The sequence below is a fragment of the Sturnus vulgaris genome, chromosome 2, assembly GCF_052056855.1.
Source record: "Sturnus vulgaris isolate bStuVul1 chromosome 2, bStuVul1.hap1, whole genome shotgun sequence".
Taxonomy (NCBI): domain Eukaryota; kingdom Metazoa; phylum Chordata; class Aves; order Passeriformes; family Sturnidae; genus Sturnus; species Sturnus vulgaris.
The window spans coordinates 83,747,688-83,761,168 of NC_142244.1; the positions used below are offsets into that span (position 1 = coordinate 83,747,688).

Consider the following 13,481-nt stretch of genomic DNA (forward strand, 5'->3'; position numbering starts at 1 on the left):
CTTTTTGCTTTTTCTGCTCAAACTCAGAAACAAATAAAATTAGTGATTTTTATCCTATAATATTTCATTTTCTAGAATGTAGAAGTTGCATTGTCATAATTTTGCAGAGGGTTTCTCTACTTCCAGGGTTGAAATTTGTTGTTTCCCTGAACAAAAATGAAAATCTTTGCAGAAAATAAAAAAAAGAAGGAGGTGTTAAATATAAATGTACACACACACACACACACACAGAAAATTTCCACTCTTAATTATTAACTCTTTGACATGAATGTGTGGGCTCCTTTACACGGTAATGGATTATATTAAAAATTTGGCTGTGATATATAAAAATTTCTTCCCATTAGGTGTTTGTACAGTCTCTACAGCATTGTAAACAATAAAGCAAGTGAAAAGTAAGTTAAAAAAAAAAAGTGCTCTTAAAATAATGATAGCCTGCTTTTGTAGAGTGTAATTCTACTCAAAGATTTTTAAAAATAAAATGTTGCAGTTGCAAGGAGTGAACATCACAGCTGAGAAGCTATATAAATATACTTTCAACCCACTTTTTCTCTCTTATTGAGTGGAAATAAATTTTTCTGGGAAAACCCTTTCCTTAGGATAAAGCTGCAGAATAAGGAGCTGCATGACAATAGTTCCACTATCATGGTGCATTAGGCTGGCAGTATCAGAAGCATTTCATACCATCACAGATCTTGTGCACTGAGGACCTCATTGGGAGCCCATAGGTCACTTTTAGAGCATCTTTGCACCTGGATTTTTGTCGGAAGGTGTTGGGTCATGACCATTTGGAGCACTACCATTGCTTCACTGGTGACAACTGTCCAGCTGCTTGGTTTGCAGTGTACAGCAATGCAAGATGGAAGTGAAGAACTCCTTTTCCAGCTGAGACTGGGAAATGTCAGCCCTCTGGCCAAGCTGCTGTGGAATGTGCTCTGCTGGTGAACTCTGGGCATAGTCCTACAGTGGAGGCCAGCACTGCCTTTTCTTTTCTTGGTAGGGATGTTATGGAGGGTCACCAGTGTTTAGAAAATCAGCCTGAAAACGTGTCTTACCATGAGATGGTCTTCTGAACTGTATTTTGTTCTGAATTGGAAAGATGAGTGCTGCTAATCCCTTGCCTTCCCTGTGGCACAGAAATTAAATAAAATATATGTATTTATTAGCTTTGTTTCTCTCTTTATGTTCAATATGTGCTATTGTCCAAGTTGTAGCATAGCCTGATGTGTGATATTTATGAAAAGCCCACTTTAGGTTGCCATCTCTATTTTTTTCTTAGGTAGAAGCCCTCTTGGATTTCCAACTTCCCCCCACATCTCCCCAGCAGCATTTCAAACAGTGATGAACAATAACTTTGATTACTCCACACAGACTGTGTTCCTTCAGAATGTATTATCTCAACAGGGACTTGAGTGAAAAGAAAGCTATTTCCTTGTTTTCTAGCAATAAGTCAATGGACTCTTAAGAGAACAAGCTTCGCCACAGATGCAATTCTTAGGCTCTGAGCAAGCAGCAGATAAAAGAGATCAAAAGCTTCCAATTCTGGTGAGGGGGGAAAAGCTGCTGTTAGCAAGGGGCCAAAAGCTATAGCAACACAACCATTCTCTAAGAAGTGAAAACTTAAAAGGAACTTTAAAAATGTGTATCAAACAAAATCTCATGTATGTCCTCTGTGGACAAAGGAGTATATGCAGGCTCACCACTTTCTATCTCCCAGTGAAAAGTAAACAAAAATCTTGTTTGATTGGTCTCTTTTGTATTCTCCTGGTTACATAGAAGACAGTGGGGGAAGGAGCAGCTTAGGAGCTGGAAGGACTGTGCTCAGCAAAACCCTTTTTATTGTTCAGAGACCTGAGTTTTAACTGCTGGATGGAATTAGTGTATAAAATACAGCTTTGTAACAACTTAGCTTTTATTAGGGAATTATATTTCATTTGATCACAGTTCTCATTTAAGGGATTCACAACTTCCGCTGATCTAAACAACAACTGAATCAGAAGGAGACCACTAAATTATCCCTGGTACTAAAGCAGGATTCAGGCTGTCATTTGAAGTATCTCATATTTCTTTCTTGCTGTACATAAAAGCATTTACTGCAGAGAACTTTGAGGTTTGCTACATTAACAAACACATTAAGTTCTGAAGATGAAATCTATCTTACTAAAAATGTAAGAGTAATTATGTAATTCATTTACATTTAGTCATGTAATAATATGTAATTTGTGACTCCTTATAGTCTTCTGTGCCTTTTGTACAAAGCAGGTTACTGTTACCTGCACCCAGGAGATGAAGTTGTCATCACTGGAATATATGCTGTATTCCAGAGATATCACTTCTAAGACTTTTGTTGTAGGCCAAATACAAATAAAATCTTTTAGAGCAATTAACAACAAAGAATAATTATGGTGTGACATTTTGTTCTTCCAAATTTTAGTTCCAGTCTCGTTTTCTTGGGGACAAGTATTGTCAGGTCATTTTTCCATTCTGTACAAGTAAACGGGGAAGCTACTGTGCCTCTGAGGTCCTAAATTTGGAGGGAAAATTCTTCTCAATTAATTATCTTTTCCCATTGAGGGAAAATGCTTCCCAACTGCAGATTTTATGGAATGGTTACTGACTGTTGAAAAAGATTCAGTCTCCAAGATAAATATGTGAGAAAATTATCAGAGGTTTCACAAGAAATTTTGCTTGTACACAGAGTGGAAGACATAGCAAACTGTATCTTATAATTAATATTATGAATCTAAACCTTTTATGCTTTTTTTTGTTTGGTTGGTTTTTAAATTTTTTGTTTGTTTTTGTTTTTGTTTTTTGGTGGGTTTTTGGGTTTTTTTGGTTTTTTTTTGTTTGTTTGTTTTGTTTGTTTTGTTTTTGGTTTTGGTTTTTTTTTTTTTTGGTTGTTGTTCTTGTTGTTTGGGTTTTTTAAATTTTTTTTCTTTTTTTGTTTTTTCCATCTGAACTAGGTTTGGTGATGCTGCAATTTTTTGCAGCCTTTTCCTAACTTAAATTATTTTATAGTGATGTGTCATTTGAAACACTGGTAAGCCTATACATGTTCAGATATGCAGAGTCTGAGTGAAATTTGTTAAATAGATGTAAACTTGTTTTTCACCCCCACATATCCACATGTCTACCTAAAATAGCTCACGTTTTTATATGAGGTCACAGAATATTTTATTGGTCAAAAGTTCAGCGTTAATAGAGAGATAGAATGAGAATGACAAATCTTTAAGTGGTGTTATTTTTGTTGTTGCTTGATTTTTTTTCTTTATTTCATTCCTTTCTAATGGACAAATTAGGCTGCTGCTTGTCTTTGTTTTTTCAGATTTAACATTCTTCATGTTGTGCTACAACCTGAACAATCCTGGACAATTCCTTAAGCCTTCAGAAACATAGCCAGACCTTTTGCAAATCCTTAACAAAGACTTTCACATCATTATCAAGGAACGTGATCTTTTCCCCTGTTCCAATATCTGTATGGCTTCTATAGCAGTAATCCTTTAATTTAATAAAGATAAAAATGCAATAGCTTGGTTAAGTAACACAGGACATATAACAGCATTCCTGTTTTATCTGTCTGTTTAGCCTTATTGATCTAATTACAGATTAATTATACACCTGAGTGCACTGGTCTTTTAAACAGTATGTAGACGCATCTAAATCTGCATTCCTCTACAACCTTTTTAGAAAAAAGTGCTCATGAGTCAAATGTCTCGCTAGCATTCATGGTCCAGAAATTCTTAAGTTTATTAATTACCTTGGCTCAGCATCCCATCTGGAGCACTTTCATTACAGTGATCAGCAAACAGTGCCCTGTATTAATCCTGTGTTAGCCAAATGAACTAACTCAGGAACTGGAGTCTTAGACTTTCCAACCTTTATCTTAGGCTTTAGAGTGTGCAATAATCAAGATTGCTATGTTGGACTTGCAACATCCTTCTCTAAGTTTCACATTACTTTAACATCATCCATGTATAAATATACATTGTGGAGCCTTCCTTAGCTAGCAGTACAAGAGTAGGCCAGCTTTATTTTAATCTGTCTAATATCTGTTTCAATCTCTCTAGTATTTGGGCTCTGCCCATCATTAATAATTAATTTGATTACAGCCTTACATTTCTCTATGTCCTTTTTAAATGTCGCACAAAAAGAATTTGATAGTATCATTGTGAGCTTGATGCTTCTTTTGATTTTAGTCCATTTCTTTTGCATTAATAAGGGGAATATATGTGCTGTGGTTTTCATCAGGATTTAAGATGATTTTATGTGGCATGCAACATTCAGCAGCACTTTCTTTAGAAACTCTTCAGTACCTACTAAATTTCTACTTACCTTCAGTACCTAATCGCCCATTATCAAATTGTCTTCAAATCAGAAGTTTTTACTCCTCATATTATTTTGAGTCAGGGTCTTCAAATTTGACTGAATGCTACTGTACAAAGTTGTTACTTTGAAATAATGTTTGCTGTATTAATATTTCTTTGTTTTTAATGGCAAAAAGAATTTACTTGAATTCTGACATGCTTTCCTCAACTTTTCTGCCCCTATTTAGCTTTTGGGAGCGGTCATTGCAATAAGCTGGCATTATTTTTGAGGTTTGGGGTATGGTACTGCACATGGCTAGTTGCAGCATCCCTAAACAGAGCCAGGGACTGGAGTAACAGGACACAAGTCAAGTCTAATGCTTGGCCTCCCTCCTAGCTCACCTCTATTTAGCAGTATACTTGCACTCCTTGAAGGGTTTACAATATGGATGACCTTCTTGATGGTTTCCTGAAAGTAGGAATTTGCTGAAAATATAACTGTTAAGAAATGAATAACTTATGCATTAAATCAGTAAAATAAACGGTGTGGTCCTTCCTACTTAGAGTGTGCATGTGCATATGTGTAATGACTGAGTTGTCAGCAAAGTATTCTCAGTAAGGATACTTTATATTTCTCTCTGAAAAATCATGAATCTCCAACATCTGCTGCTCCAACGTCTGCTGTCTTTCACATAGCCATAGAATTAGTGTTTTCCTATGGGGTTATAAAATTGCATACGGTTATCCTTGGCTTCTGTACACTTCTCCTGCTGGGCTGTGCTACCTCTAGATACATTCAATTTTAACTGTTGTGAGGATATAGATTGCAGCTAAAGAAACAGGAATATTTGTCCTTTGTTTTTTCCAGTAGTTAAGTATTGCAGATGTTCTTCCTTTTAATGGTTTTTGTTCAAGTCTTCAATTCATTACTGTTTTCATCAGCTGTGTAGTTTGTTAGCCTATTCTATGTCTTATCTTTAGTGTCCAAAGGCATTGTTTAACTTTTAGTACAGTTCCTGGGTTGTTACAATGCTACTGTTTTTATTTTCCAGGCTGTAGAGTTTCATATCTGTGGCTTAAATCGTGTAATGACTTATACATGCCTTTTATACAGTGGAAATTTTTGCAGTTTCAGTGGGAACAGTCACAGTGTACTAATTTTATGGAGTGACAAAATGTTGGTAGAAGTTTGCCAATAAGCAGTATTTTTCATAACAAGGCAATATATTTCTTGAGCACTGTAGCTTCAAATGCTAGAGACACTTCTATCCTATGGTGGTTTTTTCCCCCTTTATCTGCAGTTGCATGAATTTTATCCAACATATGAGTACTCCTCTGAGTGGCTATTGTTTTGGAAGCACTGCAATGGGTTTTTGATGAGACAGACAGATAGTAAGCCTAGCCAGATGGAGAAGACTGTAGTTGTTCCACTGACTTGAGGGGGGCCAGGGACAAGTCCCTGAACCTTAGTGTCTCATTGAAGTGCTGCTGTGTCTTCCTGCCCTTTGTCATTTACCAACTGCATATTCTCTAAATCTCCTACCATCTTGTGCTGTTAACTGGGTGAGTACCCAGACTGTGGGTAAGTGGCCAGTGTAGTTGTTGCCAAGAAAACTGGGGAATCTTTTCCCCATATTCGTTTGTACCCCTACTCCAATTTCTAGCCATATGGTTCCACCCCTTCCCCTGTGTCAGCTTTTGCAATAAGACAAATTTGTCTTACTAGTCTGGCAGGAAGCTAGTCAGGTTTTCTTCTGCTGTATTTTTCTGCCAGATTAGTAAAATGCATTGGCTTGCAAAAGGATCTGATGACAGCTTACTTTCCATATTGACAACTGTCTGAGAAAAGAGCTCTGACAAGTGATGCCATCTCTGAAGCAAGCTTCCCCACAGCCCACCTTCTCCCAAGAGCCCCTGGGCTCAGTTTGGGTGAACACAAGCCGAGTGTAAGTGGAGACCAACCACAAGTCTGCAGCTTTGAATGTACCATTTTCCCACTGGAATTTCCCTTGTGGAGTGAAATCACTTACTTTGGGTAGTTGGATAATCAGAAAAAGAGACCTCATTCATCTTGATTTGAAGGTCAGCCCCAAGGGACATGTGCTGAGTCTTTAGTGCAGTTCTGTACTGCTTGGAACAAAGGTCTGTAGGTGCTACAACACCTTTAATTTACAAAATATCTTTGGAGTGTCTCTTTAGAAGAGGTTTTTTGTAACATTGCCAGACTTTCCTAATCTGGTGTAGTGCTAAAGAACACGGGCCTGACTCTAGGTGGGCATTATTTTAGAGTAGAGGTTGCTTAGAGGAAGAGACTATCCTGTCTACTGCTACAGGTTTTCAAGATGATTAAGGACATGAAGACATAGTTTGGGGCACTTGTGTTCTTAGGCCCACGCATGAGAAATTAGTAGAGAAGGCACACCATCCTCTTCAAGCTGTCTTTAGAAAAGAAGAATTTGCTAATGGAAGAAGACTGAGCCTGTAGCGACTTCTTGCTGCCTGCTCCTGTGTTGGCACATGGACAAATATGCCTTGTGAGTAAGGAACCCAGAGCAGGGCCAAAGTTTCCTCCTTTTGTTGAGAAGTGCAGCCAGTTAGTTGCTGATATGAGCCAGACAGGGAGTTTTGTGGAGGCCATGGATATGCCAGGCTGCTGGCACGCAGATGCAGGAGAGGGGATGGACCAGCCTGAGAAACTCTTGCTGGGCCAGGGCTAGTGGGCAAGTGCTGTTCCTCAGGGTGTACTGACCTAGGTGTGCTCTGCCCACAGTGATCTGAAGATACTCTTAAGAGCCTGAGGTGGAAATAGTCTACTCCACTGTAGTGCCTTTACTGAGATCTTATTCAGGAATAAATCTGCTGTGGAAACAGCCAACGAATTAAACGTACATTCCCGAAAGAGAAATTTTCTGGATTTGAAGGAAATTATTTCTTAGGAACTTTCATACAAGATACTTTGTAGAACTCCACAGACAGCGTGGATTGAGTAAAGGTTAAAAAACTGAAGCTTAGAAGTTTCAGGCAACGAAATACCAGAGTTTCAGAATATTTTTCCTGTCTGGTGACTAAACTGTCAGCTCAAGTTTGATTCCTGGGAAATGAGTCTTCTAATTGAAAAATTTATTTTGCCTATAGTGAGAGGAAGAAACTCCTAAATGCTGAATGTATACTTGTTTCCTCATCTTGCTGGAATCAAACCCCTTTAGAATAGAACAAAGAGTGTTTTCATTTGAATATCATGTCATGAATATCTTGAAACTTCAGATAAACATCTTACTTGTAATCCAAAGAGGTCACCAATTCTCATCAGAACGAGGTTGCCGTTTTTCTAATATTAGATGACATCAGCTTTTGGAACAGAACTAACATATGCAGAAAAAAAATTGATTTATTGTTTTACAGCAATACCGCCTTTTTATTTTCTTTTGTTAATTTATCAGCAAAGCTCCCATTGTTTTTTTACTGATGATAAATTACACTTTTTTATGGAGTGCCGAGTCATAGTAATTTCCTTGTTCCAATTTCATTAACTTCCTGGTAGTATTGTCTGGAGCAACCAGATGCTGATGTGTAATCCAACTGTTTCCCTAGTATGTGGGAAGCAGTAAACTTTTTGTTTATCTCGTAAACAGTTCTGGCTATATATCTTTGACTGGTTTTTTCCCATGGTCAGATGAAGACTGGCATAAACGCTATTCTTTTTGGCATCACACAGTGCCTAGAAACAGGGACAAAAACATCACAGACCTGTGTCATTAGTCTGGTTCACACAAGTTGAGTGGCTTTGTTTTGTTTTTAAATCTGTCTGGGTTATGTTATTTTTACATATAATCTATACATGAGCAGTCTCTGAAAAGCTGGAACAGTAGAGGTAATCATAAAATTAAATATCATTTTCTAGAACCTTACCTAAAATCCTTTGCAAAAGAGGAGTCTTAACATTTAAAACCAGTGAAAAAAATAACAAACTGTATGGAAGAGAGAAATTTTCTCAGTCCTTACAAAATAGCAATTGCAAATCCCAGAATAATATTTCTAAGTAAGAGTTGTAAGAAATAGTCAACTTGGAACTATTGCAAGTATTTACTGTTATAAAAGTGCTAAGTATCAACCTGAATTTGAGTACATGTATGTATTTTATATTAAATTTATAAAATACTTTTGAAGATTAATGCTTTAGGTTTTGGACATCTCTTTCAAAAAGTTTTATATGTATTTTTGGACCAGTTTCAAAAACTTGAAGTCTTGAGTTGCTGTTTTTATTAGTATAGCAAGTAATATCAAGGCCATAATTAATCACCTATGAATCATATTTGTAAATTGCTTGAATATTTTGGGATGAAATATCTTTGTTTTCCTTAAGATTACTTCAAAATACATCATCATCTGACATTCTGTCCAAGTTATTCTATCAAAGTTGGATATTTTTAGAAACAGCAAATATGGGTAACTATCAGCAACTATTGCAATAAGATATGTTTTCTTTTTTAAAGTGTTGAAAGGGTTACATGAAAAGGGGGAGGAGGGAGTGGGAATCAGTGCATCATTCCTGGTTTGGAATGTCTTTGCTTTGTACTCTGAGACCACACAAAAGTTTGACAGCGTCGCTTCAATTGAGGTGTTCTTGAGCATTCTTGACCTGTTAATTTGAAATATTTATTTTTAAGTTTTTACACTTACTAATAATGATTTTTTGTAAACTAAATCACAACAATTTAAGTTTAAACTCCTGAATTGTATTTGCAGGACTGGTGTTATCTTAATCTGTAACTGTAGAGTGCCTCTCTGCTTTATTTTAACTGGCTCAGAAATAGGCACTCTAATCTTTGCTTACAAGACCAGATTGAGATTGGCATTCAGGCTCATTATTTTTATAGAGTGTGGCACATTATTAGTGTTTCTTTTAGATGCAATAAGATTGTGGAGTTGGCTGCAACTGTATATATAACTATATATGTAATATAACCACTTGCAGATATAGGTCCACTACTGAGACTTAACACTGAAACTCTTCCCTTTTCAGGTGCCAGAATTGGACATCTTGTATTCCTATACAATGTACAGGGAGGTTCAAGTTCCTTAAGAAGATAACTGTGGCCTTGCAGTAAGGTTTCCATCACTGGCAATGAGAAAAAAAGAAAAGGATGGAAGAGGGAGAATCATCATCTACATGAAAGATCACTTTGATGAACATAAGTGGGCTTTGGTGCTTGGGAATTCTCAATTTGGTTGTTTAAACGTGGCCATTGAGAGAATGCATGGCTTTGCAGGGGTTTGGCAGTGCTGTGAATTGGAAAGCAGTGAGTACAGTGATATATTTAAAAACCTGTATTCTCTATTGCCTGTTGCTGGACTGAGGGTAAGCACCTCCAATATGAAACTGGTATTTTGTACACAGGCCTTTGGGTTGGCTTGTATTTTGCCTTGGATGCCTACATCCTCCCATGGTCCTCACTCTTAGTTTTGTCTACAAAGTGCAGTAAATTCCACTATAGAAATACTGGAACAGGTTTCTCTGAGTGGTAAGTTAGTCTGGCTGAAGTATGTCCATAACACAATTATACTTTCTCTCCTGATAGGGATAGTTTCTTTAGAATTAGCTGTCTTTAGGAGGAACTGTGCCATAGAGTTTATTCTGCTTTATCTAGAAATTTGGAGATTGGAAGCAAATGCAATTCTATCAGAACATCTAGAACAGTGCCAAAATGTCTAATATTTTGCAAGTTCAAAAGTTATGCTTGCAAAGTAGTTATTAATTTGGTTCATAAACTGTCTGCCAAAATGGACATAGCCAATGGAAGTTTTTACTATTGTTTCTTTTTGTTCCAGCAATGAATAATAACCAAAGACATTGGATTTAAATTTTTAATAATGATTTGAGTTTTTCATTTAAAACATCTATTTGTGGGTAAAAAAGGCTTTTGTGTCTCATAAAAGTAATAGTCATGAAAACCAGTTATATGAAGTGATGTTTCTATTCAGTTGTGCTACTTTTACCAGTTTATTTATACACTTATTTTCAGTGCATTTGATAAAAAATGTAAGGTATTGTTTTACAAGAAACAGCAGGACACGACAATTCATGCTATGGTTTCATTGTCATTAGGGTGTTCAGTCAAAGGTTGGACCAGATTATCTGGGAGATCTTTTCCAACCTTAATGATTCCATGAGTCTATGTCAAGTAACAGCAATAGGGATAAAAATATTTTAATCAGGATAGAAAACATTTTATTTGAAGAAAAGTGCATATTACTTATATATATATAAAAAAAAGACTGCATTAGATGCAGGTCTTTCAATTTTACTACTAGGAGGTAAAATTAGGAGACTCACATACTGTAATTTCTAATATGTTGATATTTTTCCTCAAACATTAACATTGATTAACATTGATTGAATTAGACTTTGTTCTCCTAATCAGACTAACACTGCAGGTATTTTAAAAATTTCTAATGGTGAAAGAGCTGGTATACACTTGCCATCTAAGTTTTATATGGTTTTAAATAATAAATTGTCTCATAAAAATAGTAACTGAAAATATTAAGCAATTTGTTTATTAAAGTCTTCCTACAATTACTGCAGTTCAGTCCTGCAGGAACTGATTTAAAAATGAAGAGTCTTCACTTAAAGGTGCTCCACAAAATGGATCCAATTAAAGCCAAAAGAACTGCAAATCTGAGGGTTTTCAAAATGTTTGTATGTACAAAACGTTTCTGCTTGTAGGAAAACTGCCACACTGCTGTAAAAAATTATGGTTTTGCCAAAAAAAACCCAGGATCAATGTACAGAGTAAATGAGACATCTCCTAGTTATCTTTTTAACTAAATGCCAAAGTAGAGCATAACTCAAGCATGTTAGTTTGAAAAGATTTATATAATCTTCCTTTTACTTTTTCCCATGTTATTGTACTCTTGAACACATGGAGCTGTATGACTCTGTCTCGTCTGATGTGGTAGTGTAGTTTAACATCTCTTTAGCACAAAGGGAAATAAGGTGATTGGAGCCTCTTTTTTGTGAGAGAACAGTGTGGGGGAGCTGAAAGGGAAGGTGGAGACATTACTGGATTGAATGCATAAATCTCCTGATAGTTTTGAATGCACGAAATATGAAGACTTTTTTCCTCTGTTCACTGATCACAGCAGAATAGAATTAAAAAATGAGATTGCATTTTTCTCAGTTGTGTTTTGTTGTTGTTGTTGTTGTTTTTGGTTTTTTTGTTTGAGTTTTGTTTGTTTTTGGTTTTTTGTTTGTTTTTGTTTAGAAAGCTGTTTTGCAAAAAATGGGGTAAAAATAGAAGGTCGTAAAGGAAGTGAAGAAAGGAGCTCAGAAAATGCTCCTTATAGGACAGCAGTATTGTTAATTGACTCTTCTACTATAAAATTCTGGTGTCTGTGGAAAGCTGGAAGAGCTACAAGTAGTGTTATAATCTCTCTTCAAGCAGTGGGTGCCAGCAAGGGTAGAAGACAGCCAGCAGTATGGTTTTTTGTTTTTAGACTTTCTTTTCTGACACCAGCTGGCACTGAAGCACTTGATGTGTTTAACAGGCAGGAAGGATAGCAATGAAATGGATTAAAATAAGTTTGAAGAGTACTGAAATCTGTGTAAAAACTAAACATATGAAAGATGTTTCTATATTTGATAGGAACTGTAGATGAAAAGCTGAGCATTTGTGACTGTTTAGAGGTTGAACATCCTCAATTTTGAGAGTCTGAAACCCTGGCCAGATTTAACTTCAATCTGGAACAAAAATCTCTAGAAATGTGCTGTTGGACTATCCAGAATTAACCCTTGGCAAAGAAAGTGCAGTTATAATCCTTGTTGGTTTGGAGAAATAATTATGACACATAACTGTGCTTTGCTTGTTTTTTTGTTAATCCTTGTTCACCATCTTTAGACAAATATGAAGGTTATTAATTATATTTGTGGATAAGATTTGTCTTTTGTTATGATGTCTTCAAACACTGTGGAGGGTCTGTGCAAATTTAGATACAGAGAAGGACTTTTTTAACAGTTTTTTGTGACTTTAATGCTTTGCTTGTGCTCTGTGCTGTCTAGCCTTTTCATTTTGGAACATGAGAAGGTAGTTCTATGAATCTAAATAAAAAAGGTCTCGAATAGTCCCTCTTGGATTCATTCTAATCTGGCTTTTACATTTTGTCTGGCATTGAGGTTACTTGTGTCTCTAATACAACTAGCTGCAAATTTTGACCTTTGTACATATGCTAAATCTCTTAGCTTCTGATATGAGGGAAACTTAATTTTTTTTCTATTGAGTGGTTTTCATATGTACATTTGACTGGAAGTGTGCAGGAGACATACAAAATTGAGCTTAGAGATATTTTGTTTGGCAGTAGCATATACCATGCATATATAAAAACTGAGATTTACATTTGTGCTGAAATAAGACATGCCCTTAGTTCATGTCAGAGGTAATTTCAGATTTTCATCCAAACCAATGGATTTACGTCATATTTTTCTGAAAATCCATTCAAGAAGTATAGATCTGTCTATCCAGTTTTTGGGGAAAAATATTTCTGTTTTTGTCTCCTTACCTACAAACACAATAAATCTGTATGCAATCTGTCACCATAATTAAGAGGATCACATGTAAAACTAGTAGTAGATAAATGTGAAATGTACAGATATTTGATGGTAGGCTGGACTTACAAAGCACTCCAACAGATTTTGAGCAGCATCAGCAGCTCAACTGAAAAGATTAATGTGTAACTGATATTTTGGTTTGTAGTAGCTGAAAGCAGTTTGTGAAACATGCTAATTGGTTTAGACAGCATGCATGAAAGAACATCAGCAGGTGCACAGGTAAGTAACTTTCTATATGGAAGGAAAGTTATTGCATAGTGATGGGTAATCCTATACTGTCAACTCACAAGCAGGAGATTGCAAATGTTATCCCACCTCTTATATTTCTCCCAAAATTCAAAATAAACACTCAAAAACTAAGGAACAGTTGAACAACTGTGTGATTATTATTAAAAAATTTAATAAGGGCAATTCATATAATCAGTCATCAGCATTTCTGAGCATTAGTCTTCTAAAGGAAACGATAAAGTAACAAATGCATTTTTAAAGTGCTTATTTTGATACTTGTTCACTTTTTTCTGATTTCTTCTTCTAAGCATGACCTGATTTAAGTTGCATTCAAGACATTCCAACAAAAG

The 13,481-nt window shown here is 36.0% G+C and overlaps 1 long non-coding RNA gene across 1 annotated transcript in view; it reads left to right on the forward strand.

Moving 5' to 3' along the window:
* Window positions 1-11,478, forward strand: part of LOC148224875 (uncharacterized) — a 42,498-nt gene extending 31,020 nt beyond the window's left edge. The window contains exon 2 of the long non-coding RNA XR_015801598.1: window positions 9,325-11,478. This is a non-coding gene — a long non-coding RNA (uncharacterized LOC148224875). The remainder of the gene's footprint in view (window positions 1-9,324) is intronic.
* The last annotated feature ends 2,003 nt before the right edge of the window (window positions 11,479-13,481 follow it).